This window comes from Miscanthus floridulus, chromosome 16 (assembly GCF_019320115.1).
Source record: "Miscanthus floridulus cultivar M001 chromosome 16, ASM1932011v1, whole genome shotgun sequence".
Taxonomy (NCBI): Eukaryota; Viridiplantae; Streptophyta; class Magnoliopsida; order Poales; family Poaceae; genus Miscanthus; species Miscanthus floridulus.
This window is the reverse complement of record NC_089595.1, coordinates 78476979-78504557: the sequence shown is the minus strand read 5'-3', so window position 1 is coordinate 78504557 and position 27579 is coordinate 78476979. Positions and strand designations below refer to the sequence as shown.

Below are 27579 nucleotides of genomic sequence, written 5' to 3'. Positions count from 1 at the left end.
GATTCTCGTGGTGACAACTGCATCGCTGTGAATCAGAGAGATGACTTAGTGCCAGTGCACCCAGGTCAGGTACCCTATGGGTGGTTTGCGCACTTGCGTTCTTTAGTGAGTCGCTCCTTCCGATGCCCTGTCTTCTATCGTGGCGTGTGTGCCGAAAGGAATAGACCTCCGTTCTTTGCTGTTATTGCCCTATTAGCCCGCTCTGTTCGATTCTGCCTCGTCTAGGGCGATTGGATCAAAGACTGGACTATCTCTTTTTTTTAGCGAAGCTATAGTTTATGTCGTACCTCGGACCCGTGCGTGTCGACCCGATCGGCCATCTAAAAACCATCTTTCCCAAAGACGTGTTTGAGAACATGACATGGATGTGCCTAGCTAACCCCCGCTTCTTTTGTTTTGCTAAGCAACTCTCTTCTAGACTCCCGACGTTATTATGTCATGTGGATCAAGAGGACCTGTTGCTGTCCAATCTCTTTGCGCTACTGCTTTCTACCATAGCGGATGAGCTGAAGTACATTGGAGCCAAGTCACAATAGTGTTATTTGTTCTTGTCTACTTCTTGTACCCAATAGTGACTTACGGGATAAGACTATAAGAGTAGAACCCCGTCATTCTTCCTTCGTTGGGCCCGTCCCCCGATTCCCGTCCTTTCCATGACACCTAGATCAAAGGTCGTGAGCCGTGGTGTTGCTATGGATAAGCTTTGGCTTAAACCATCTATCCTAAAGCCATACTGGCTTGGCCATGACTTAAGCTTGTGCTTAGCAAACCACCACTTGTGATTCTTGGCCCGAGGAAATCAGACAACCGCCGAGAGGGCTAAGCCGTGTATCTCTTATTACCTCACTGGTGTTATTGGATTTTCCTGCGTCTTGTCGTCTTTTCGAGTGTTGAGTGCTTTCTTGCCCTGCGTGTCGCTTTCACGGAGTAGCTGACGATCGGACCAAGAGAATGTGGACGACGACAAGGACTGTGGAATGGAGTCAACGTAGGAGGAGGTGACCCCGCTAATGGAACACCAACGAATGGAGAATTGTACCACTACTACCTCTACATCGCAGGTGTCATGGCAGCACCCTCTTTTAGAGAATCCTATTAGACATTGCATAATATCTAGAACTGCTAGTGCTTTATAATTATTCCTTTGATAGTACTTTGATGCATGCTACTACCTGAGCCATTATTACCCTGATGCAACCCACTCTACCACGTCACCCTACTTTGCGCGTTCGCTCGCTTATATATGCTTACTTGCCTGCTTGCTTGCATATTACACCACTATACTTATTATTAACTCCACTTCGCATTATATCGGGGATGTGATGCTGGTGGTGAACCCCCTGGGAATGGTTTAGCTATGGGTGCCAGACTTTGTGGTGTGTGAGCATGCTGCGTGTGTCTTGGGTGCGTGGAGAGTGAGGGTTGTGTCGACCGAGCTGGAATAACGACGAGCCTGGGGCGAGTCTTGCCATGTGGTGCTGCCTGGGCACTTGGATATGGAATACCTGTGGCGGGTAAATGGTAATTGAAGGTGGCCTTGGGTGTGAACCTCGGAGAGGTGGAGCCTAGGGTAGAGGTGCTGTGGTGGCATATAAAATGGAAACCCTGATGAAGACATTCTGGCTTGGTCAATCCCTAAGGACTTACTAGTACTCAGACTCACCGGAAATCCTTTACATCCCACTCGCCCTACATGGTGCGGGGGTCGGACTACTTGGTAGAGCCAGGGGCGGATTCACACCCCAGGCTAGGGGGGCTGCAGCCTGGGGTGGCACCCAAAAATACAAGGAGCAGCTCTTCAATGAGCAGCCCAAAACAACATGTATTGTACTATTATTAGTATATGGATGCATGATTTTTAGTGGTAGAGATTATTTAGCCCCCCCTGGTGACTCGTCTCTGGATCCGCCCCTGGGTAGAGCGATGCCACTACTGTTAGGCGAACGTGTGCAAGGACGTACGGGGCGTGCGGTTTTTCCTCCACACCCTTCCGAGACTTCAGGAGGCCTTGTGGACCTGGCTCTTGACATCCGGAGGGCCCCGGCTCTGTCTACGACTCACAGTATCAGCCATCCCAGACTAGACTTGGGATGTTCTAGGGCTGAGAGGTAGGGTGGCATCGTTCTAGGCTAGCAAGCGACCGGAATTCTGCCTAGGAGATACATGGCTCCGAGAATGGCTAATCTTGTGGGTATGTAAAACCTCTGCAGAGTGTTTGGTTGATCGATCGATACATATGCCGACTTGTCGGCTATGGACCTTTCCTGGGTTTCACTTAAACTAGATAGGAGATGAGTCCTTCTTTCCTCCCTCCAGGGTTTAGGGTATTTTCCGGTCGTGAGCCTTGGGGGCTGCGGGCCATTGAGACAAGGCCGAGAGGGAGTTGGCCTGTCGACCTGAGTGTGTGAGATGAGATGTGGTGTGGTGGTGTGGAGATGGTTTGGGATGGATGGTTGGTGGATGGATATGGATGGTGTGGTGGTGAATGTGTTAAAAATTGGATATTATTATTATTGTATTACTAATGTTATATACTTCTCATGCGCTAAGGATGCAAACCACAGCCAAATATTAGGATCGCCAGATCCCTTATTTATCTTTTCCACTAAAGCTCATCGGTGCTGACCATGGCCTGCACACATCTGGCGGTGTGCAGATTTCCTGCTTCTCAGAGATGCTGACTTTAGAAGGATTAGAAGGTCTCGTGCCTACGCTCAAGTTTGGTTCGGAGATGGAATCTACGCTGCACTACGCCAATTCTGATGATGCCCGTGAAGAAGGAGTCTTCACTCGATAGTCTTCCGCTAGAGTAACTCTATAATAGGTGTGTTCCCCAGTGATGTAATATCTTGTATTCTTGTAATTTTATGATGTATGACTGTGACATCGACTGAAATATGATAATACGATGGAATCAGTTCTTGGTTTTATCATATTAAAATTTATTATGTGGATTTTCCCTTCAAGAAAAATTGAGGAGCTCTTGCCGCTCTGGTCAACAATCGCCTCGGCTTCAACAACACAGCATTCCTCTCGCCTCTCGGACTGTCAACAACTGGTACACTTTCTCAACTCAGCGGATCAAGCCAATCCTCCAGACTGGAGAATCAAGCCTTTCACTCAGATTTTCACTACCTGCTCCGCTCAATGCCAAGCAAAGATCTACAAGATCAATAGGACTCTCAATACTACTACTGATAGCCTAGCTAGACAGACTATTCTTGAATCCTGTTCAAACTATGAGCTTGTGTGCTCTTATTCTCGTCACAGTCACCAGTGCCCGCTAAGGGATGCACTGATTTCTATAACCTTACAAGGCGTAACTATACTCGTAGCTTCATGCTGCTAATATAATTACGTTTATTGTCAAAATATCTAGAAAAGACAAAACGTCTTATAATTTATAACATATAAGAATCTGTTTAGTTAGAGAATAAGATAAAATACGATGATTCTACTTATTTAGTTGGGGAGATGAGGTAAATATCTATCTCTACGTCTCTATACAACTAAAAAAATACGGAAGTGAGACTCTACCTGGCAGGACGACGTGCGATGCCCCACTTCACTCTGCCCGGCGCTCGCACGCTCACTCCCCCGTACGGTGCCACCCACGCGAGAACAGGAAGGTGCCCACGTAATCACCGTAAGAATAGATGGAAACGGAAGGTAATCATCGTGAGAACAGGAAGGCGCCCACGCAATCACCGGTAATTCAAAGGAAACAACGCACGCGCAGGGTTTAGCCCCTTTCCCCGCATCGGTCAAGCGTCCGGCCGGCAGCTTATCCTGGTCACGATCATGCCTTCCTTTTTCAACCAATATATCTATTGGTCGTGATTATAAACAAGATAAGCAACAAACCATGCATGCATGTAACCCGGTCTTTTGTTAGCATTTATTGTTTTTTTATGGGTTGACAACCCTTGCACCAAATTAAACCCTGTCGCCGATGTGAAAAGCCAGTGTTTGCATCTCGAGAACGCACGACCGGCGAGGAACTAATGCACGAAGTCCTGTATGTTACATGTCGTCCAGCCAGGGAGGGAGTCTACTGCTGGCTACACAGCTCGTCCAGCGAGGGAGTCCTGCTGCTCAGTGCCGGGACTATGCAAGGCAGCCATCCGTCTTCCCCGAGACTCCATCCACTACCTGCCTCCGCGTCGTCGTGACTGAGGAGGCCAGGCAAACAGATGGGGAGAGCATGACGCAGAGGGCGTCCCTGAGGCACGAAGGTACAATATAATACATCGATCTATTTGGCTATTTGCTCGAGTACATCTCCCATTAATTTAATTGAAAATACCGCGTGTTCATGGGCCATGTATGATTGCTATCTGACATAAGATAGTTGATTACATGTTTTTTTTTAAACGGAAGCTTTAGATGGTCATGTAACAAAAGACCATCATAAAGTTGTACATTTTTTTTTTTTGGTTGAGTTGATTCTTGATATAGCGTCACCTGAATATATATATATCAATATTCAACTAACACTATCCAAAGTGGAATTATCGAGCACTGTTGGTGCTTCCGTGGAGGGGACAGAGAATCCTTTGCCGCAGCATGATCTATATGATTTTGGAAGATACTTAAAGTTGCTATGTTATTTAAGCACGTCACAATAACTCTCTTTATCGTTCCTTTTTCTGCAAGAATCTTAAACGCACATCCTCTTTTGGTTGTCTGATTTGCAGTTAACTAGCTATCTCGTTCTTCAATTCATGTCTGTGTCTAAAATGGATAGAATACTGAACTTTGTTGCATAGTCATATGTACATTTGAATTTATTATATTAGAAATTTTTCAGCACTTCTGACAATGCACAGGCATAGACATCAAGGACGTGATTGGCTGGGATACTTGCAGAGTTAGACGCCTGCAGCATGCGTGGTCGCGCCGACCTGATTTCAATGAGCTGTTGATTGGTTGCCCGTCTCCATCTGCTCGAATGTCCACGCCCTGCACCGCTAGAGCCAGGCTGGTGGGAAACAAAAATGAAATCCGTTTTTCACCAAGCCAGGCCAGGAGGCTGCCTTTGCATTATGGATCTATACTTCTATAGGCTAGGCTACACTCCTTAACCAAAGAAACAAATGTTGCATTCTCTGGGTCTGGTTGGGCTGTATGCTCCCAACCAATGCAGCGATGGGGTGTTTGGATGGCTGGGCTTTGTGCTTGGGCTAGGCTCCTAGCATGCAAAACCCACCCTCTGGGCTGACTCTCCAGGAACGAAGGCATGTTCGCTTGAACTTATCAGCCGGCTTATCAGCTAGAATCTACAGTATTTTTCTCTCACAATAAAACAACTTTAGCTGACTTTAATACCGGCCGAACATATGTTTAGAAATTTGTTTATTCGAGCATGGCTCGCTCGCTGTGAGAGAGCGTAGGAAGACTGCCCATCTATGAGTAGCAGTGACACAATCCAATGCAACCAAGGTCTTGTTTAGTTGGCGAAATTTTTGGGGAAATGGTACTGTAGCACTTTCGTTGTTATTTGGCAATTAGTGTCCAATCATAATCTAATTAGGCTTAAAAGATTCATCTCGTGAATTTTATCTAAACTGTGTAATTAGTTTTATTTTTTATTTATATTTAATGCTTCATATATACGTCAAAAATTCGATGTGACGAGAAATCTTAAAAAATTTTGTAAAATTTTGAGAACTAAACAGACACCGAATACTAGACCCGCTATGCCTAGCTCAACGGGAGCGCAACCAAACACACCCATGTGGCTGCATCCGTCCAGGCTTTGGTTGGACCCTCTCTGCGAGTTCAGCCAAGCCTGACTCATACAAGGTACCAATCACACCAGAAATAACTCTAGTAGATCCAAAATCCGCCCCCCAATACTAATTCCAGGCAAAACGAAACATATGTATGTCTTTCAAAAAAAATATTAGTATTATGTTCGAATAATAAAACTCATATTTATTTTAAATGTAGGTATTATTATGTTTGAATATGTATTATATTTTTTTGATTTTTTATTTCACTATGTTTAACTCATTCGGATACGTACTGTGGCAAAAAAAGACCATGAACAGGAAGTATTTTGTACATATAAAGTCAATCTGAAACAGCTACCATCAGTAAATGCGAATGAAATCTTCAGCCACTTCTAACTCTGGCCAAAATAAAACACATTGAAATTGGGAAAAATGCTTTAAAATAAAACATTGAAATGTTAGAGCATGCAAGTATGTTGTTTCTGAAAAAAAAACATATAAAGTCAATCTGAAACCGAGACCATCAGTAAATGCGAATGAAATATTCAGTCACTTCTAATTATGGCCAAAATAAAACACATTGAAATGGGAAAATTGTTTTAAAATAAAACATTGAAATGTTAGAGCAAGTCTGTTGTTTCTGGAAAAAAAACAAAAAGTTCAAAAAAAATGCTCCCGGCGGGGCTCGAACCCGCGACCTTCGGCTCATAAGACCAACGCTCTGACCAACTGAGCTACGGGAGCTGTTGCAAGCCAGCTTTCTAATTGTTTTATATATACGACATAATGCAAAGCACATTCTAAGAACAAAAGCAATCACTTCTGAAAACATGTGAGCAAATATATAAACATACCCAGTAATTTTATCTTGTTTCATGAAGATAGATTTGGTTGAACCGAGTAGCCCATGGTAATCCATTTATATACAAGAATACTATACAACACTCAAGTGTTGGAACACTTGGTTTTTCCCCTTTCTCTTCCTCTCCCTTAGAAGGGGCTCAAGGGAGGCAGACCGTTCAGGCAGTGGGCGGGCGACGGTTAGGGCTCTGGTAGCGTAGAAGGCGGTCGGGCCAAGTCAGGGCGGGGCGCCCATGGCCATGGCGGTGGTGGGAGGGGAAAATGGAGGTTGCCGCGGGTGCGGTAGGGTTTCACTGGAGCTCCACGGCCGCAGCCGCGACCGTGGAGCTCTGGTGAAACCCTACCGCGCCACGGCGGGGCAGGGCGTCGTGATGTGGAAGAAAATGTGAAGAAAAAATATCAAGCGCTCGGAGCGGGTAAATCACCCGAGTGTTGTATAGACAGATCCTTTGAAGTATGTAACAAACTTATGTGTCGTTCAGAAAATATAATAGGAAGGAAAATAACGAACTTCTGTGTCAATCAAAAAATATGATAGGAAGGTACTGCTTTTTATATAATTAATAATTAAACAGGCGAACATGGAGACAACCACACAGGAAAAATAACTCCTCTGATCTCCGTGATGCAGTACAGGAACTAAGCGAACGAACACTGATGGCTGATGGACCAAAAACAACAGAGACACGATTTTGACCACAAACAACAGGACACTGGACGCACACCGTACCATAACTCCGCTCACCTCCCTACTCATGAGTCATGACCATACATCCAGCTTGTACACCACACCCATACACTGCCGCTGCAAAATCACACAGATCGACAGCTTGACAGGAGGCCGTAAAAACGTCTACGGCTGCCATGCTGCGAGCTGCTGGATGTTCATCGGGTAGACAACGTCGTTGCCGCCGCTGAAGGCGGCCCTGCCGAGCAGCACGTTCACCCGCTCCGTCGGGTGGAAGGCGTCCCAGAAGATGTAGGCGTTCCGGTTGAGGCACGGGCGCAGGAAGGGCAGGCAGGTGATCATCCCCCGGTTCCTCCCGATGCCGCAGCAGCCACGGTCGGTCACGCTGAACCCTGCACGCAGCCACGCAGGAGTCAGCAATCAGGAGACGACTCCGGCGGGCATCATCGGCGGTCATGACGACAACGAGTAGCTACATACATACCGTAGGTCCATGGGTTGCGGAGGACCTGTGAGATCATGGCGTAGTTGTCGACGTAGATGAACTTGGCGCCCGAAATGCGGTAAAGCAGTAAATAGGAGTTCCATCTACCATGCACTCGTCCCACACTCCAGTTCAGCATCCATACTCAGCTAGGAGGAAGGTGCCGGGGACACTATGAACACACATGTACTAGGCTGACTTCACGTCCCGTCTCACAACCGGGTAAGATCAAATAAACAAACAGCTTGCTTGCCCAATCCCTATTGAGAGGATTTCTTGAGCTTGAACTTCCTTTGAGGATTTCTTGAGCTTGAACTTCCTTTTGTAGCTCCGCTTATAGGGACTTCTTTTCATCCGCAATGAAGCTTATACCACCGATCAGTGCCGATCCTTTTTATTCTTCTTGCCCCTCTATGTGGACGGGCCCTCGTCTTGGTCCGCGCGTTTGGCCTTGCCTTTGTCCTAGCCCCCGCTGAAGACCGCTCCGACCACCTCCTCGCCAGAGGCGTGGTTAGTAGCGACGTCGAGCAGGTCACGGGTGGTACGGGGTTTCAGGCAGCCAAGCTTGTGGATCAGGGACTCGCAGTTCGTCTTAGAGAGGAATGCGCTGATGATGTCTACGTCGACGACATCAAGGAGGGAGTTGCATCGTTGAGATAACCTATAGATGTAATCCCGCAGGGACTCGCTGGGCTCCTGTTGGCAGCTCTTGAGGTCCAAGGAGTTTACAGGGCGAACATACGTCCCCTGAAAATTTCCGACAAAGACCCTCTTGAGGTCCGCCCAGTCGCGGATGCTGTCGTGCGGGAGGAATTCAAGTCATGCCCGAACATGTTCCCCCACGCAAATGGGAAGATACTGAATGATGAAATAGTCATCATCCACTCCTCCGGCCCGGCAGGCAATCCGAAAGTCTTCGAGCCAAATGCCTGGGTTTGTCTCCCCGGTGTATTTGGTGATGTTGGTGGGTGGTCGGAAACGCTGCGGGAACGGTGCTCTCCGGATACGCCGGGCGAAGGCCCGTGGTCCCGGGCCCTCAGGGCTGGGACTCCGGCCGTCTGGCCGGCGACCGCACTTGGGGTGCGTTTCACCGCTCCCCTCGATGGTCCGCCCGGGATATGTGTTGCCTGCTCCCACCGCCGCCCCGCGAGTGTCCTCATCGTGCCGGACCTGATGCCGGTTGCTGATGATGTCGCGAGCGTCCTGGTGCAGACTGGTCCGTTCGTGCACCGACGGTCGGTGTGGGGCAGGCGCCAGGTCGGACCGTGGCACGGCTGCTACGTCCCGGGCCACACATGATGGCTATAGCGGTGAGCAGATGGAACGATCCATCTGGCGCATCCCCGCTCCCCCGGTGGGGAGAGAGGGCGCGTGTCGAAGTCATGATGCGGAGCTTTCCGCCTGTTGAACGGTGGCGGCTTCTACCAGGACCCGGAGGTTCCGGTAGACCGCCCGCTCCTGGGGTTGATGGGCTCGGGAACGCCGCGCAGAAGCATTGCCACAGCAACGATGTTCTGGCTAGCCCGAGCGAGCTGTGGAAGATCGTTCCTCTCGTTCATGATGTCGTGTTGGACCTAGCGGGCGTGACCCTGGGCGCCGCCCGCTGGGTTATGCGCCTAGGGCGCAGGCGGCGGCTGGTTTTGCCACCGTTGTCGTAATTCTTCAGCGTGCGCTTGCGCAGACACGAGGGCCCCCGCACGCGAGTCCGGAGGGGTGTGAGTCTACGTGGACTCCACAACCGCCGCCGGCTGTCCCGAAGCGTCCGCCATAGTGCACTCCCAGGACGGACGGTGGCGGGGTGCCACGTCGCCGATGCTAGAACCGTCGCTCTCGCCCTTGTCATCCGGGAGTTTGTGGAAAGCGACAGGAGCGTAGCTTGCCATTCCCACGAATTCGAATGCGAGGGGGGATAGCGCCAGCATCCTTCGGAGCCTCTGAGCGTACACATCCATAGAGGCCGCGAGGCCATAGGAGAACCGATCGTACGGTGTTTGTGGCGTGGGTGATACGGTTCCTCCGGATGATCAGTGGGAGATAGTAAATAAAGAATAAATAACAGTACGCATATTACTTACAGCAGGGTTTGAACAGAGAGTTTGCTCGGAATGAAGCGCAGATGCCGCGTCGTCGAAGTCATGCGTCCCAGAGTCGATGGAGGACACCCCTCCGACAGGTGCTAGGACATGAGCCTCCCCACGGAGGTGTAGTACGCCGAGTCGGTCAGCGACGAAGTCCAGGCTTCCGAAGAGGAAGGCCGAGGATGGCTCGAAGACGGGTGGAACCCGCATCCCAAATAGTGGGGGAGCGGGAAACTCAGAGCGAGCCGAGGTGAATCATATCGCCTGAGCCCACCACGGCGAGGGTGGCGGAAAAGTGGGCCATCCGATGACCAAAAAGTGTTGAACGTACAACGTCTTCCCCACGGACGGCGCCAACTATCGGTGCAGAAAGTGACCAACACGTAAATATTTGTAGTTTACCGTACGTTCTGATCGGAGGTGGCCTAGCACTCAATGACACAGGGTTTATACTGGTTCAAGCAATGTGCCCTACGTCCAGTTTGAGTCGGTCGGTGACTTTATTCCTGAGCCTAGGTGCTCAAAGTCTGCAGTGGGGTTATAAACGAGAAGGAGAAAGATGGGGTGCCCGAGAGGTCCGGTCGAAAGAGCCGAGAGCGACAGGAGCTTCGCTACTAGCTAAGTGTTCAAGCGTGTGCTTGAGGTTCGAATCTGGCGGTTCTACGGTTGTGGACTAGTGAACTTGGTTGATCTAATGAATCTAAAAGGACCGAGCTATGTTGGAGGGAGCGCATCCCCTTTTATAGATAAAGGGGATGGCTTTACAAGTGAGAGGGTGCGGGTATGTATGCTACTGAACTTTGTTGCCCATGCCGGCAGGTACAAGATAATGGTAGGCGCCCACAACACTATTGATGACACTGTAGAATGTCAGATGCATGTGGGAGGTTGCGTTGCCTTCTTCAGGTATGATAGATGTTGGTACATGCAAATACCGTTGATGCCCAGAGGCATGCGAGGAGTTTCACCATATTCGCTCGATATGGTAAATCCCGGCGCCCACAACACTATCGATGCCCAGGGACATATGGGGGGCCTTACCATATGGGGGTTTAATCGGCGCCCACAATACTGTAGAGGAAAACGTCAGCGCCTACAACACTGTTTTATGTCAGGGAAGCTGCAGAGTACGGTTTCTGCAGATAGGGTATGGTCCCGGTATCGTGGTTTGACTTGTGCGCCCTGCCTCGCTTTCTCCATTCATTCCCTGGTCCTTTCAGAGCGGGCGTCCCCGATCGGTTAGTTTTAGTCGGCTCTGATTGTGCCAGTTGGAGAAGAAAAGTGAGCAAGGCTTCTGCAAACCCCAGTCAAAGACATGGGGTCAGAGTCGGAAGTAGTGCTTGGGCCAGGCCTTCCGATTGGAGAGGTTGTCCGGAGGCGGCTAGAGTCTAAAGTGAGCGCTCCGGTCGGAGAGATGGGCCGGAGTCGACAAGCGGGCGCTGCTCTTCCTCGGCCAGACCTTCCGGTCGGTGACTTGGACCGCCCTTCTGGCCTGTTGTTTTAGATTCTTGGGCCGACCCATGAGTTGTGTGTTGTCTACTTGGGCCGAGCCTTGGCGTGGAAGCCGGTATCTGAGGGACCCCGGGTTTATGAACCCGACAGCATGCGTCCGGTCGCGTGTGATGTATGGTGACATAGGCGACGCTGGAGTTGGCACGCGGGCACAGAGCTGATCGGACACTGGTCTGTGTCTGATCGTGCAGCACCGGACGCGTCCCGTCGCAAAATAGAGGCTCAGGGAGCTCTCTGGAAACGCTCGAACTCAGGCGTAGCAGCATCCGGTCATCCTCACGGTGCGTTCGGTCATAACTTAACCTTTAAGATCGAGCAATCAGTATTTGAAGCCAGGGATGACGTGGCAGCCATCCATTGACCGGACACTGGCAGGGTGCGTCCGGTCGATCTGACCGGCGCGTCCGATCGCCCCGAGTAGGGCCCAGTGAAGAAGTACAACGGCTCTATTTTCGTGGAGGCTATATATAGAAGTGTGGGTCGGCCTTTGGTTGAGAGCTTAGTAGAGTTGAGCACACTAGAGCCTTGATAGCTTATGTGGTAGTGCTTGGGAGCCGTCCATCTCACATATGCTTGATAGTGATCATCCGATTGTGTGAGAGAGTGATTCTAGTACGATTGCATCATGAGGTTGCATCGAGTGGCACTAGGTGATCGAGTTGTAAGCCGGTGGTGCTTGTTACTCTTGTAGGTTGCCACCTCCTAGACGGCTTGGCGGTGATCTCCATCAAAACCTGCAAGAAGCTTGTGCGGTGCTCTAGAGAAGAGCTTTGCGAGGGGCACTGTGCTTGCCTCGCGGGAGGCACGAAGAGCAACTCTAGTAGAGAGAGACGCAAAGGATGACAAATGGTTCAGCCAAGTCAAGTGCTAGAGCTTGTGGTAAGCACTCCACATGGGAGAGTGTAACTTGTGGGTCACCACTAGCAAGAGGATCGGCGGCAACCTTGGAGCTTGTCTCAACGGAGACGTAGCGTGTTGGCAAGCACGTGAACCTCAGGAGAAAAATCACCATGTCAACATTGTTCTTCCCGTTGGTTTACAATCCTCTTTCACAATCTTGTAATTACTTTCATATACATTGTGATTGTGTAGTTGCTCTTGTAATTGGTTAGCTTGTGTAGCTCACTAGTTACCTTCTTGCTTGTGTAGTATAGAAGTAGCTCCCTTGCATGTCTAATTTGGTTTGTGTAACCTTATTAGTCGCATTGCTTAGTTTGTGTAGCTAAGTATTTACGCTCTCTAATTTGGCATTGGTTGCCTTGTTATTGAGCCTTGCTAGTGAGCTTAGGCCCTGTTTGGTTGAGCTGTGGCTGTGGAAAAAAGCTGCTGTGGGCTGTGAGCTGTGGAAAAGCTGCTGTGGATTGTGAGCTGTAGAAAAGCTGAAAGCTGTTTGGTTAAACAAGTATAAAATATACCTTCTATCTTTATCTCTCTTGAAACAACTATAGAAGAGCTTTTTATTCCACTAATTTTGAAAAGCAGAAAGCCAAAAGCCAAAAGCAAGGTCAAACCAGCTTTCAAAAATGTACTACGGAAAAGCAGCTGCTTCTGAAAAAGCAGCCTCCAAAAGCAGCCCCTTTGGTTGGGCTTTTGGCTTTTGGGGCCAAAAGCCAAAGCCAAAAGCCCAACCAAACAGAGCCTTAGGTGGCTTTGTGCTTTTGCTTGCTAGCATGTGTAGGAACTCCCTTGTTACTTAAAATACTAGTGACATAGGTTTGTGTGACATTACTCCTAGAATTGGATAGGTGAGCTTTAGCTAGCCCGGCACCTTTGTTGCCTAATTATGATCTTTATAAGGTGCTTGTAAACTTTGATAGAGGGGTGTAGTCTTGGCTAGACCGATTATTTTAATTCCACATTTATTTTAGTTAGCATACGCGATTAAGTTTTAGAAAGAACTATTCACCCCTCTAGTCCGCCATCTAGACCCTTCACCCGACAGTGGAGCCGGCGCGACATCCTGACTGTGGAGGCCAAGCGACGTCCCGGCGACGGAGGCCGCAGGACGTTCCTCGCCTCCCCGGTCTCCTCCAGTGCGATGTCGACGCCGCTACTGCGTTACATCGACGTGGACATCAGCACCGCTGTTGCATCCTGATCTACGCCACCAACCATCCATGGCCACGACACCCTGCTAGTCCACCGCCCGGCGCGCCTCCCTGGTAGCAATGGGCCTTCGTAACATGAGATCTCCCTGCGCATTCATCATCTTCGTCACCAGTGCCGTCGCTTAGCACACCCAGCCAGGCAGTGGTAGTCCGTCTAGTACGAAGGTAACCTCCTCATATCTGATTGGTTTCAGATCTCATGAGGAGATCCGAGGTTCATACTAATTTGTCCATGGGCAACCTTCGGCTACAGATCCACTGGTGGTTTGATGGTCGTTGCGAGTAGTGAGATTGTTTGTGCTGCGTGTGGGGAAAGTAGTGACGTTTGTTAACACATCTAATGTTGCAACAGATCTTATTGCTGAATTTGTGTTTAGGCCCACTGTTCATCATCTCAATAAAATTCGAGCAATCCTTGAACCATTTGCACTTGCATCGCATCTTGTAGTAGCTAAGCGATCATAACATTACGGCTGACCCTATTTGCTTTACAGATTTGGAATACATTTTTGTACTGTATTCCCGCATGTTGTTTTGATGTACATTCTCTTTTCATTTCAGAATACAAGTTCTACTCCCACAACAGGATGGGCTTTGTGCGGTGGCATTCATGGATGATCACTATCCTGTACGGACTACATTTTCTCTCCTAAATAAGGTACCAACCATTATTCTTGAGATTTGGATAGACAGTTCTCTTGAAGCCATTAACTTTAACATGGGATGAAATTTTGGATAGACAGTTTGTATCTTTTCAGGGATGATAATATTTTGTAAAATGATTGAAAAGTTACTGTGCCAGAAACTGTATGCGTTCAAAAATTGGCCGATAATGATTGCTGACAAATGAGTTAGTGACTATGTTTGAGAAGTCTGCATGCACCTTTTAGCAATCAATTGCTTCTCCTCTTTGTCGCACTGATCCTAGAGCAGGTCGTGGAGCCAGCGGTGCACAACAGTATAGAAATGGAAGACAAGAAAGTCAGTGGCGTCGGAACCATTGAAGTCGTCCTAGATTTCGATGAACATCCAGCCCCGCTCCTTCGACACCACGATGTAGAAGATCTAGCCCCATGTCCAGTGTTTTGATTTGTCTTTTGTTTTTTCAACTGATGCATATTTCTGAATCTAATAATTCAGAGCTTCAGATCTTATATTGGACCAGCGGCATGAGTCTAATAATTCAGAGCTATATTTGCATCCCTGAGTGGATTCTTGCTTGCACTAGATGGAAGTTATCACATTATCTGGATTAAACTCTCTAAGCTATTGGTTGTTAATGCAATACAGAGTTGGCCCCTGTCTCGTAGTGCCGACTACGACGACGCAACAGTGGTGATGCAGCAGCAACAGGATTAAGGGTCCTAATATTTCTTCATCCGCGACATTGCCACTCCAGGTTAGTCGAACCATCTATACACTTTTTGTCAACTTTACTTTTCTGCTACAGTGAATAAATATTTGTTGTTTACATTTTGATGCATATAAATAGCAGTCATGTCTGGCCAATACTATTATATGTAGTTTGTGCTGACCTCGGTAGACGAGTGGTTAAATTTTGGATACATCTCTCACAACTAAAAAGAGTAAAACAAGGACACTATCTTCATGCGACAAAAAGCATCGCTACGTCGGTCTGCCGCTTTACATGCAAAAAAAACTTCCAACGCGCTCCTTTCTTCCCAGGTACGGAAAAAAAGGAACGTCAATCACACGCTCCTTCCTTCCGGATCCCTAAGCATAGCAGAAAACGCGTCATCCAGTGCCGTCAGGCCGCGCCACCGCCACAAGCCCGCGTCCTCGCACTGTCGTCCAGACTTTGGTATACATTTCTTTGTTGGAGCTTTTGTTGCGACTTGATAGTGAAGACTTTGGTTGGATAGGTCTTTTACCCATTAAAATCATTGTTGGGATAACTACTAGGTGTTCAATATTGTAGGAACCACAGAAGCAAGCTTTCTCCCATGCAAGGAGTGTTTCGTGAGCGCTGGCTGTAAGAGATCAGACTGAGACTTGAAACTGAGACCTGAGGTATAAATCATGTCCCTTGAAAGTTGAAATATTCATCATTTCCTATAATCTAAAACTAAGAATTGAAGTTACTCTGGTGGTTGTATGATGACTTGATAGTGAAGACTTTGGTTGGATAGGTCTTTTACCCATTAAAATCATTGTTGGGATAACTACTAGGTGTTCAATATTGTAGGAACCACAGAAGCAAGCTTTCTCCCATGCAAGGAGTGTTTCGTGAGCACGGGCTGTAAGAGATCAGACTAAGACTTGAAACTGAGACCTGAGGTATACATCCTGTCCCTTGAAAGTTGAAATATTCATCATTTCCTATAATCTAAAACTAAGAATTGAAGTTACTCTGGTGTTGTATGATGATAATAAAGCTGCAACTTGATCATTGCAATGTATTTTTATATTGGCGAATTTATTTACTGATTTCCCAATTTTTGATATTGCAATATGTTCAAAGCTTGTATTCTTTGAAATGGTTTGTGTTTGTGATTAAATCTGCTAATGTACCTACCCATACACCCAAAATTGAAAAAGGACATGATTTTTAAAATATTTGTTTTAGTAAACTATAGAACCAGCTATCAAATTCAACTAACACATGGAATTGTGCTATAATTTGTATATACTTCTTTAGATATATGACAAGAATTGTGATACAAGTATATGATTGAGGTGACACTGGTACTTTGATAGGATAAAAGATTCAAAGGGATGAACAAGGTCATATTTTCTGCAATATTGAAACATGTTGCCTAAATCAGGTACGAACGTATCTATATCATGAAAGACAATTTTCCGGACAGTTCTTTAAATTTAGAATTAAGCATCATGTCAATTATATCAGAGCCAATCTCAACATATATTCATTTTTGCAAAAAAAAAGAGGTTTCATCTATTGATTTGTTGATTCTTGCACGCACATGGGACGAACAACACATATTTACAGCTCACAATTGATCAACCATGTTGCTCGAAACTTGTACCTGTATGTGCTTAGATCTGCTATAAAATCTGGTATTGTGAAGCTAGCATGTAGCAAGGTTGCTGCAAGGAAACAATTCAGCTTATGGAAAAAATATATTTGCTAGACATGGTTTGTTCTAATAGGATTTCAGTTTATTGTGCACGCAAAGGTGCTTATTGTTTTATCTGGGTGAGCACCTTTGGAACCTTCGGAGCTGTTAGTAACAGCTCTTTGTCCGATCCTTGGACATGGGACTGCAGTTTTTTAAGGAGGGTTTGCAGTTTAGAGATTACTAATTTTACTACTAACTTATGATCATAATCCAGCTCATGGACATGTGTGAGCAAGTGCACACGTGCTTTGAGATGAAGAGAAAGGAGTGCAAAGAATTGAACAAGAAAGTCAAATTTTTTGAGCAATCTCTTGATGAGCTCAATACCACTCATGAGAGGCTAATGGAAGCCCATGAGAAGCTTGACAAAGCTCACTCTAAGCTTGAAAAAGCTCACTCCTCTCTCGTCGAGCAAGTCAAGAAGGAGGAGGCCAAGAAGAAGCAAGTGATCGTGTCTTGTGATGTGGGACTAACATGTGATCTTATTGATGAATCCTTTTATAAGCCCATTGTAGTTGCTCCCACTAACACTTCTTGTAGCACTACTACTTCTACTTCACCTTTGAGTGATGGTCTCACTTATGATGCCTCACTAATGGTGGAAAATAATACCCTCAAGAAGGAGGTGAATGAGCTCACTCGTGCTTTAGGCAATGCCTATGGTGGAGATGCCCGCTTGCTAAAGTGCTTGGATAGCCAAAGGTTTTCTCTCAACAAAGAGGGATTAGGCTATACCCCCAAGAAAGGCAAAGTGGCTTTTGTCACTCCCAAAGTTAGCTTTGTGAAAGGCAATGGCCGATTTTGCAATAGATGTAAGCAAGTTGGGCATATAGAGCAATATTACAAGACTAATGAGAACAAGCTACCTAATATATCCTCAATTAAATTTGATTCTTGTTACATGCTTGTTAAGGGTGCCAATGGTGTGAAGGCTAAGTTCATTGGTACACCAATTGTGGGCCCAAAGAAGAAGGCCATTTGGATACCAAAGACCTTGGTAACTAACCTTCAAGGACCCAAGCAAGTTTGTGTACCTAAAAAGAATTGATCTTCTTTTATAGGTCAATTATAAAGCCGGAGGAAGCCATTGTGTGCACACAACACATGACCGGTGATCCAAGAATGTTCAATTCAATCAATGAAAATAAGAGCTGTGGGATTGATAGTATCACATTTGGTGACAATGGCAAAGGCAATGTCAAAGGGCTTGGTAAGATTGCAATATCTAATGATTTAAGCATCTCCAATGTGCTACTAGTAGAGAGCTTGAACTTCAACCTATTGTCGGTAGCTCAATTATGTGATCTTGGTTTTAAGTGCATATTTGGTGTGGATGATGTAGAGATCATAAGTGTAGATGCTCTAACTTGATATTCAAAGGATTTAGATATGAGAATCTATACTTAGTTGATTTCAATGCTAGAGAAACTCAATTATCAACATGTTTGATCACTAAGTCTAGCATGGGTTGGTTATGGCATAGAAGGCTTGGTCATATTAGAATGAAACAATTAAACAAGTTGATCAAGCATGACTTAGTTAGAGGCTTGAAAGATGTCACATTTGAGAAGGATAAGGTATGTAGTGCATGTCAAGCCGGAAAGCAAGTTGATAACACACATCCTAAGAAGAGCATGATGAACACATCTAAGGCATTTGAGTTGATGCACATGGACTTCTTTGGTCCAACTGCATACACTAGCATTGGTGGAAATAAATATAGATTTATGATTGTGGATGATTTCACTAGATACACATGGGTATTCTTTCTTATTGACAAGAGTGATGTGTTTGCAACATTCAAATCATTTGTCAAGGGCATCCATAATGAGTTTGAAACAACTATCAAGAAAGTTAGAAGTGACAATGGTAGTGAATTTAAGAACACTAGAATTGATGAGTTGTGTGATGAATTTAGAATTAGACATCAATTCTTGGCCAAGTACACTCCTCAATCGAATGGCTTCGTTGAAAGGAAGAATAGAACTTTGATTGACATGGCAAGATCAATGTTGAGTGAGTACAATGTGAGTCATTCATTTTGGGCCGAAGCAATCAACATGGCTTGCTATTATAGCAACCGACTCTATTGTCATCCCATGATGGAGAAGACACCTTATGAGCTTTTGAATGGAAGAAAGCCCAACATAGCATACTTTCGGGTTTTTGGTTGTAAATGCTACATATTGAAGAAAGGCACTAGATTGAGCAAGTTTGAAAAGAAATGTGATGAAGGTTTCTTGCTTGGTTACTCCACTACTAGCAAGGCTTTTAGAGTTTGGAATTTGGCTAGTGGTACTGTCGAGGAAGTTCATGATGTGGAGTTTGATGAAACAAATGGTTCCCAAGAGGAAGATGAGAATCTAGATGATATAAGAGGCACTCAATTGGTCAATGCAATGAAGAACATGGACATTGGTGATATAAGGCCTAGAGAGGTGATTGATGTTGGAGATGACAAGAATCAAGTGCTCTCTAACTCAAATGTGCAAGCTAGTGGTTCTCATGATCAAGTTCAAGCAAGAACTAGTGATGACAAAGTGCAAGATCAACAACAAGTGGCTAGTTCATCATCTCAACCAAGTGATCTATCAAATGCAAGCAATCAAGTGCAAGTGCTTCAACTAGCCAATGTTGCAAGAGATCATCCCTTGGACACTATCATTAGTGATATTTTAAGAGGAGTGCAAACTAGATCAAGATTGGCTTCATTTTGTGAACATTTCTCATTTGTGTCATCCATTGAACCTAAGAAGATAGATGAAGCTTTGAAGAATGTTGATTGGGTCAATGCTATGCATGAAGAGCTAAACAACTTTACAAGAAACCAAGTATGGGAGTTGGTTGAGAGGCCTAAAGATCATAATGTGATTGGAACCAAGTGGGTCTTTCGGAACAAGCAAGATCAAGATGGGATAGTAATAAGGAACAAAGCAAGATTAGTGGCTCAAGGTTACACTCAAGTTGAAGGTCTTGACTTTGGAGAAATATATGCCCCGGTTGCAAGATTGGAAGCAATTAGGATCTTGTTAGCCTATGCTTGTGCCCACAACATCAAGTTGTACCAAATGGATATGAAGAGTGCATTTCTCAATGGGTACATCAATGAGCTTGTGTATGTTGAGCAACCTCCCGGTTTTGAAGATGGAAAGAAACCCAACCATGTTTATAAGTTGAGAAATGCTTTGTATATATTAAAACAAGCACCTAGAGCATGGTATGAGAGATTGAGAGATTTCCTACTCTCTAAGGGATTCAAGATGGGAAAGGTTGACACCACTCTCTTCACCAAGAAGCTTGGAAATGATTTATTTGTAATGCAAATCTATGTTGATGATATCATTTTTGGGTCAACAAATCAAGATTTTTGTGAGGAGTTTGACAAGATGATGGCAAGTGAGTTTGAGATGTCCATGATTGGAGAGCTTAGCTACTTTCTTAGTCTTCAAATCAAGCAAATGAAGAATGGCACATTTGTGAGTCAAGGCAAGTATATCAAGGACATGCTCAAGAAGTTTGAAATGGATGATAGTAAAGCTATTAGTACACCAATGGGAACAAGTGGAAGCTTGGATAGTGATGTTAGTGGCAACATGGTGGATCAAAAGATGTATCGGTCTATGATTGGAAGCCTACTCTATGTGACCGCCTCAAGGCCGGATGTGATGTTTAGTATATGTACGTGTGCTAGATTTCAAGCCTCACCAAGAGAAAGTCATTTGAAGGCAACAAAGAGAATATTGAGGTACTTAAAGCATACACAAAATATTAGATTGTAGTATCCCAAAGGAGCAAGATTTGAGTTGATTGGATATTCGAACTCCGATTATGCGTGTTGGAGTATGAGTGTATTAGGCCCATGAGGCCCATGTATGACTAATATACATTACTACCCTTCTAGGGTTAGCCCAAGCCCAATGTGAATTCCAGCATGGTATCAGGCTAGCTTTCCTCCCTCCCCTTCCCCAACCAGCCGCCAGGCGCCGCCGGCCGCCGGCCGGCCTCTTGCCGCCGCCATGGCTGGCCGCCCTCCCCCTCCCCCTCCCTCCCCAACCTACTTCCACGTTTTCCCCTCCCTTCCCTACCCGTCGTGGGCCCAGTGCGCGGGCGCCGGCCCCCTTGCTGCGGACACGGATGGCCCGGCCGCCGCCGCTGTCGCTGCGGGCGTGGGCGTGGGTGCCGGCGTGGGCGCGGGCGCGGGCGCGGGCGTGGGTGGCCCAGCCGCCGCTGCGGGCGCGGTGCAGGCGGCCCCGCCGCTGCGGGCGCGGGCGCAGGCGGCCCCGCCGCCGCTGGCGCGGATGCCGCCGCTGCTGCAGGGGCGGGCGCGGCGCAGACAGCCACGCCGCTGCCGCTGGGGGCGCGGGGGAGACCCTGGAGCCTTTCTTCTTCCCCGCTCCCCCTCCTCTGCCGCCCCCTGCCCCTCTCCAGACGGCAGGGGCCAACTCCGCTCTCGCCGCCGCTCTCGTGGCTGCACGGGCTGCTGCTGCGGACAGCCAGGCCCGGGTGCGGGTGGCCGCCCTCGCTTTGGAGCGCGAGCGTGACGCGGCTGATGCCCTGGCCCGCCAGATCGCTGAGGCGGAGCAGCTCCTCGTCCTCCCTACATCCTACGACACCGCGGCCACCTCCTCAGGCTCGACGGGTCACCGCACATCTCGCACCACGGTCATCTGGCACGACCCGGCCGACCTGCACGTGGCTCAGCTCCACTACCAGGCCGGGGGTGTCCAGAACATCCGACTCCTCGTCCCGGTCGTCCTCGAGCCTGAGTCGCCCTCTTACGCCCGCTGGAGGGACCTGGTTCTCCTCACCCTCCGCCACTACGCCCTCGACGACCACATCCTAGTCGACGCCTCGGTCGTGGTCCAGACCCCATCGTGGCTGCGCCTTGACAGCGTCGTCCTCTCCTGGATCATCGGGACGATCTCCCTGGACCTCCACGACCTCGTCCGCAACTCTGCTGACGCTCGCCGGGCCTGGCTTGCGCTCGAGGGCCAGTTTCTGGGCAATGCCGAAGCCCGGGCCCTGCGTCTCGATGCGAGCTTCCGCACCTTCATTCAGGGTGACCTCTCCGTTGGCGATTTCTACCGGCGCATGAAGAGCATGGCGGACTCCCTCGGCGACCTTGGCTGGCCTGTGGAGGACCGCATTCTGGTCCTCAATGTCCTCTGCGGGCTCAGTGACCGCTACGCCCACCTCCGGACGTGGATCACCCGGCAGAGGCCCTTTCCCTCCTTCCTGCAGGTCCGTGACGACCTTGTCATGGAGGAGCTCACTCAGGGCGTCCAGCCAGGGTCCACCTCCACGCCAGGGTCCTCGTCTTCCTCGACTGCCCTGGCCGCTACTCCTCCGACGCATTCGTTCGCTCCACCGCCGTCGTCGCTTCTTGGTTCTCCTCCCCCCGGGCCGGGCGGGGGTGGGGGGCCATGGCGGCCGCCGTCGCCGCGGAGGGGGGCGTGGGGGCCACGGGGGCCAACACACACTGGCTCCTCCAGGGAGCCACCAGTCGCCCACGACTCCACGGGGTGCAGCCTGGCCCTCTTTCCACAACCCGTGGTTGGGGCGCATCTCCATGTGGCCCTTCCCGGCTCCAGGTGGAGAGCCTCGCCCACCAGTGGCCTTGCTCACTGGAGCTCCTCCGGGGTTTTACTCCCCGTCTGCGTGGGCTACTCCTCCCGGCGCATCTTCGTGGGTGCCACCTCCCGACACCTTGCCCGGGCCTGTCGGTTGGAACCCGGCGGCCTTGGCCAGATCCTTCAGCACCATGGCCCTGACACCGCCTGCCGGTACCGACTGGATTGCCGACTCGGGTGCCACTTACCACACTACTCCAGACCCTGGTATACTCTCCTCTTTTCACCCTCCTTCTCCCTCTCATCCTTCGTCCATCATGGTCGCGAATGGTTCGTGTATTCCAGTCACGTCCGTGGGTGCCGCCGGCACTCATGGTTCCTTTCTTCTTCCTGACATTCTTGTTGCACCCTCTATGGTTCACAACCTTCTTTCTATTTGTCGTTTTACAGCTGACAATTCCTGTTCTGTTGAATTTGACTCTTCTGGTCTTACTGTAAAGGATTTGGCTTCCCGGCGTCCTCTTCTCTGATGTGATAGCACGGGACCCCTTTACACCCTTCGGCTTCCGACGTCTGCTTCCTCTTCGTCACCGTCTACTTTGTCAGCTGCCTTCGCCGCCACTCCTTCTTCCACCACTTGGCACCGTCGCCTCGGCCATCCTGGATGTGATGCTCTGACGCAGCTTAGTCGTAGTTCCGACATTGGTTGTACTCGAGCTCACGATGAGCACTTGTGTCATGCGTGCTAGCTGGGCCGTCATGTTCATCTCCCTTTTTGTTCTTCTTCTTCACATGCTACGCATGTGTTTGATCTTGTACACTGCGACCTATGGACATCTCCTGTCATCAGCATTTCTGGGTATAAATACTATCTTGTGGTGGTTGACGATTTCTCGCATTACTCGTGGACTTTCCCCTTGTGTGCAAAGTCGGATACCTTCACCACTCTTCTCCACTTTTTCACCTGGGTGTCTACTCAGTTCGGCCTTACCATCAAGGCCGTCCAGTGTGACAATGGCCGTGAGTTCGATAACGGCACCTCCCGTGCCTTCTTCCTCTCTCACGGTGTCCAGTTGCGCATGTCTTGCCCGTATACCTCCTCCCAGAACGGCAAGGCCGAGCGCATGATTCGCACCACGAACGACACCATGCGCACCCTTCTGCTCCAGGCGTCGCTTCCTACTCGCTTCTGGGCCGAGAGTCTGCACACCTCCACCTATCTCCTTAACCGCCTTCCTTCCGCTGCTTGCCCGGCTCCCACACCACACCACGCTCTCTTCGGTACCCCTCCTCGGTATGACCACCTTCGTGTCTTCGGGTGTGCGTGTTACCCTAACACCACTGCCACCACTCCCCACAAGCTGGCTCCCCGTTCCGCTCTGTGTGTCTTCCTTGGGTACTCCCCGGATCACAAGGGGTACCGGTGCTTTGACCTCACCTCCCGTCGGGTCCTCATCTCTCGCCATGTGGTGTTTGATGAGTCTGTCTTCCCCTTCTCCACCACCACCACACCATCTCCCACCCCCGATCCCGACCCCTTCTCTCTGTTTCCCACTGACACGGTGGTCCAGCCGCTTTTACCGCCTGTCGCACCTCCTGCGCGTTTTGCCCAGCCGGTGCACGTCTACCAGCACCGTGTGCCGGCGGCAACGCTGCCTCCGGCACCACCGGGGTCCACCTCTCCACTGGTGACGCCTACACCACCGGTGGCTCCTTCTCCGCCGGCGACCCCTACACCGCCGCCGCCGCCTCAGGCTGCCCGTGTCGCGTCGCCGGTGTACCACCCGCAACTCCTTCACCGACACCCGCGGCATGTTCACCCTATGGTGACGCGTCACGTGGCTGGTACCCTGCGGCCCCGGGCTCTCGCGACGATGCCCGATGACCCGCAGATCTCTCCTGTACCCTCTTCCGTTCATGACGCCTTGTCGGACCCTCATTGGCGCCGCGCGATGGAAGAGGAGTACGCGGCTCTCCTCGTCAACCAGACATGGGATCTGGTGCCCCGTCCACCCGGATCCAACGTCGTCACCGGCAAGTGGATTTGGACACACAAGCGGCGGGCTGATGGTACCCTTGAGAGGTACAAGGCTCGCTGGGTTCTTTGGGGTTTCACTCAGCACCCTGGAGTCGATTATGATGAGACTTTCAGCCTCGTGGTGAAGCCGGCCACCGTACGCACAGTGCTCTCCCTGGCTCTCAGTCGCTGTTGGCCTGTGCATCAGCTGGACGTCAAGAATGCTTTTCTCCATGGGACTCTCACCGAGATAGTCTACTGCAGCCAGCCAGCGGGGTTTGTTGACTCTTCTCGTCCGGACATGGTCTGCCGGCTCAACAAGTCTCTCTACGGCCTCAAGTAGGCCCCCCAGGCGTGGTACTCTCAGTTTGCTGCTTTCCTGCTGACACTGGGGTTTGTGGAGGCCAAGTCGGATACGTCCCTATTTATCTATCACCATGGACCTGAGACTGCCTATCTGCTGCTCTACGTTGATGATATTGTCCTCACAGCCTCCAGCCTGTCCTTACTCAGCCGTGTCATCGCCTCTCTTCAGCAGGAGTTTGCTATGAAGGATCTTGGTGTGCTCCACCACTTCCTCGGGGTCACTGTTGAGCCTCGCCCCACCGGCCTTCTCCTTCACCAGCGGCAGTACACTCTTGATATCCTAGAGCGTGCTGGGATGACTAACTGCAAGCCCTGCTCTACTCCAGTTGACACACAGGGCAAGCTGTCAGAGGCCGTGGGCACCACCGTGGCAGACCCCACTGCTTACCGGAGTCTTGCAGGTGCCCTTCAGTACCTCACCTTCACTAGGCCAGACATCACCTATGCAGTGCAGCAGATATGCCTTCACATGCATGATCCCCGAGAGCCTCACCTCACTGCGCTCAAGCGCCTCCTCCGTTACCTCCGCGGCACTGTCGACTACGGCTTACTCCTTCAGCGGTCTTCCTCCACCGAGCTCGTCGTCTACACTGACGCCGACTGGGCCAGGTGTCCGGACACTCGGCGCTCTACCTCCGGCTACGCTGTCTTTCTGGGCGGCAACCTGGTGTCCTGGTCGTCCAAGCGCCAGCCGGTGGTCTCCCGATCCAGTGCCGAGGCGGAGTACCGAGCTGTCGCTAATGGCGTGGCTGAGGCCTCCTGGCTCCGACAGCTCCTTGCCGAGCTCCACAGCCCTCTCTCTCGGAGCACGCTGGTCTACTGCGACAACGTCAGTGCGGTGTACCTCTCCACCAACCCCGTGCAGCACCAACGGACCAAGCATGTGGAGATCGACCTACACTTTGTCCGTGATCGGGTTGCCATCAGCGATGTTTGGGTCCTACACGTCCTGACCACCTCCCAGTTTGCCGACATCTTCACCAAGGGCCTCCCGTCATCGACCTTCACCGAGTTTCGCTCCAGCCTCAACATCATTGGTGGCTAGTTGCGTCTGTGGGGGGGCTCGTGTGTGTGCTTCTTTTCATGTCCAGTCTGTAACTCCGCTGCGACGGTAGTTCAGACTGCGGGGGGGTGTTGGAGTATGAGTGTATTAGGCCCATGAGGCCCATGTATGACTAATATACATTACTACCCTTCTAGGGTTAGCCCAAGCCCAATGTGAATTCCAGCAATGCGGGATGCAAAGTTGAGAGAAAGAGCACATTGGGCACATGTCAACTATTGGGAAGATCACTTGTGTCTTGGTCATCAAAGAAGCAAAATAGTATAGCACTTTCAACCGCCGAAGCGGAGTACATTTCGGACGGTAGTTGTTGTGCTCAATTACTTTGGATGAGGGCTACCTTGAGTGATTTTGGAATCAAATTCAAGAAAGTGCCATTGCTATGTGACAATGAGAGTGCTATAAAGCTCACCAACAACCCGGTTCAACATTCAAGAACAAAGCATATTGATGTCCGTCATCATTTCATTAGAGATCACCAATAAAAAGGAGACATTTGCATTGAGAGTGTGGGCACCGAAGATCAACTTACCGATATCTTCACCAAGCCACTAGATGAGAAGAGGTTTTGCAAGCTAAGGAATGAATTGAACATACTTGACTTCTCCAATATGTGTTGATGTACCCCCAAATTTATATGACATGCCTCTTCTTCAAGCAATTCAAGGTAAAAGTTGATTGGCATGGCATACATCCTTGCTAAGGACATGTTTAGTGCATCTAGACACATTTCACATTTGAATAGGCTCATTCATGAAAACAAATGAATTTAATGCTTATATGGTACCACTATTGCTTGTATGCTTGAAATGATCTAGTGGTAGCATATGACATGTTTGTGGGCTTGTAAACCTAGTGTTTGATCTAGAAAATAAGCTATAAGTGTTTAACTCAATATGGTACAAGATAACCCTTATTTGGAGGTGTGAAGAAGCTTGTCCTTAGATCAAACCGAGTTAAATATCTTTTGCAAGTGATCTAGATTGAACCAAATTGGGAAAATGATCCTCATTTTACATGGTTTCACCCCAACCTATCTATAATTTGAGGTCACCTTTTGTGCTAATTGTTGACAAAGGGGGAGAGAAATTCACAAAGATAGTAAGATAGGAGAAGCAAACAAATGAAATGACATTGTAAGGGGAAAAATAAAAAATGCACACAAGTAGGGGGAGTAAGCTCATAAACTTGTATGTTGCATTTTGATGTGCATTTCATATATTTGCTTGCATATCACAAGTTCTAAATTTCAATATCCATGCTTGTGTGGTGTATGCTAGTTATATGCTTGAATGGTGAAATAAAAAACTAGCATGCATAGGCTAAAGTAACTAGACTTATGTTCATTTTATAGAAACTAGACCCTTGCTTGTAATGTTGATCTCATGGGGTATTCTAGTTTTTGTGTATATATAGTTACTAATGGTGCTAAGGATGGTATATTGGTGCACTCCGATTGGTATCACGCTTCAAAGGTCCATCTCTTATACCTTAGCATCATACGGTAGAAATTGTCCCCTATATTTCCTATCTAAGCATATGTGCAAGCTACAATCCAAACTCTTAGCACATATGTAGGGGAAGCAATTGCTACCATTTGGGATTCATGAAACTTGTCCATATCCTTTACACATGGTAAATATGCTTGGGCAAGCAACATGGATTCAATTAAATTTCAACTCATATCTTTGTGAAAGAGTTGTCATCAATTACCAAAAAGGGGAGATTGAAAGCTCTAGTTTGGTTTTGGTTAATTGATGAAACCCTAAGTGATAATCTAGTTTATCAAAGTAATTATGAGATAGGTAGCACATTTCAAATGGTGAAGCAAATGAAGATCATGACATGATGATGGCGATGCCATGGTGATGATCAAGCGCTTGGACTTGAAAAGAAGAAAGAGAAAAACAAAAGGCTCAAGGCAAAGGTATAAATGGTATGAGCTATTTTGTTTTGGTGATCAAGACGCTTAGAGAGTGTGATCACATTTAGGTTC

The 27579-nt window shown here is 48.5% G+C and overlaps 1 non-coding gene across 1 annotated transcript; it reads right to left on the bottom strand.

Annotated features, from left to right (window-relative positions):
* Positions 1 to 6405: 6405 nt before the first annotated feature.
* TRNAI-UAU (transfer RNA isoleucine (anticodon UAU)) lies at positions 6406 to 6479 on the bottom strand. Its single transcript has one exon. It is a non-coding gene; the product is annotated as a tRNA-Ile (tRNA).
* Between the last annotated feature and the right edge of the window lie 21100 nt (positions 6480 to 27579).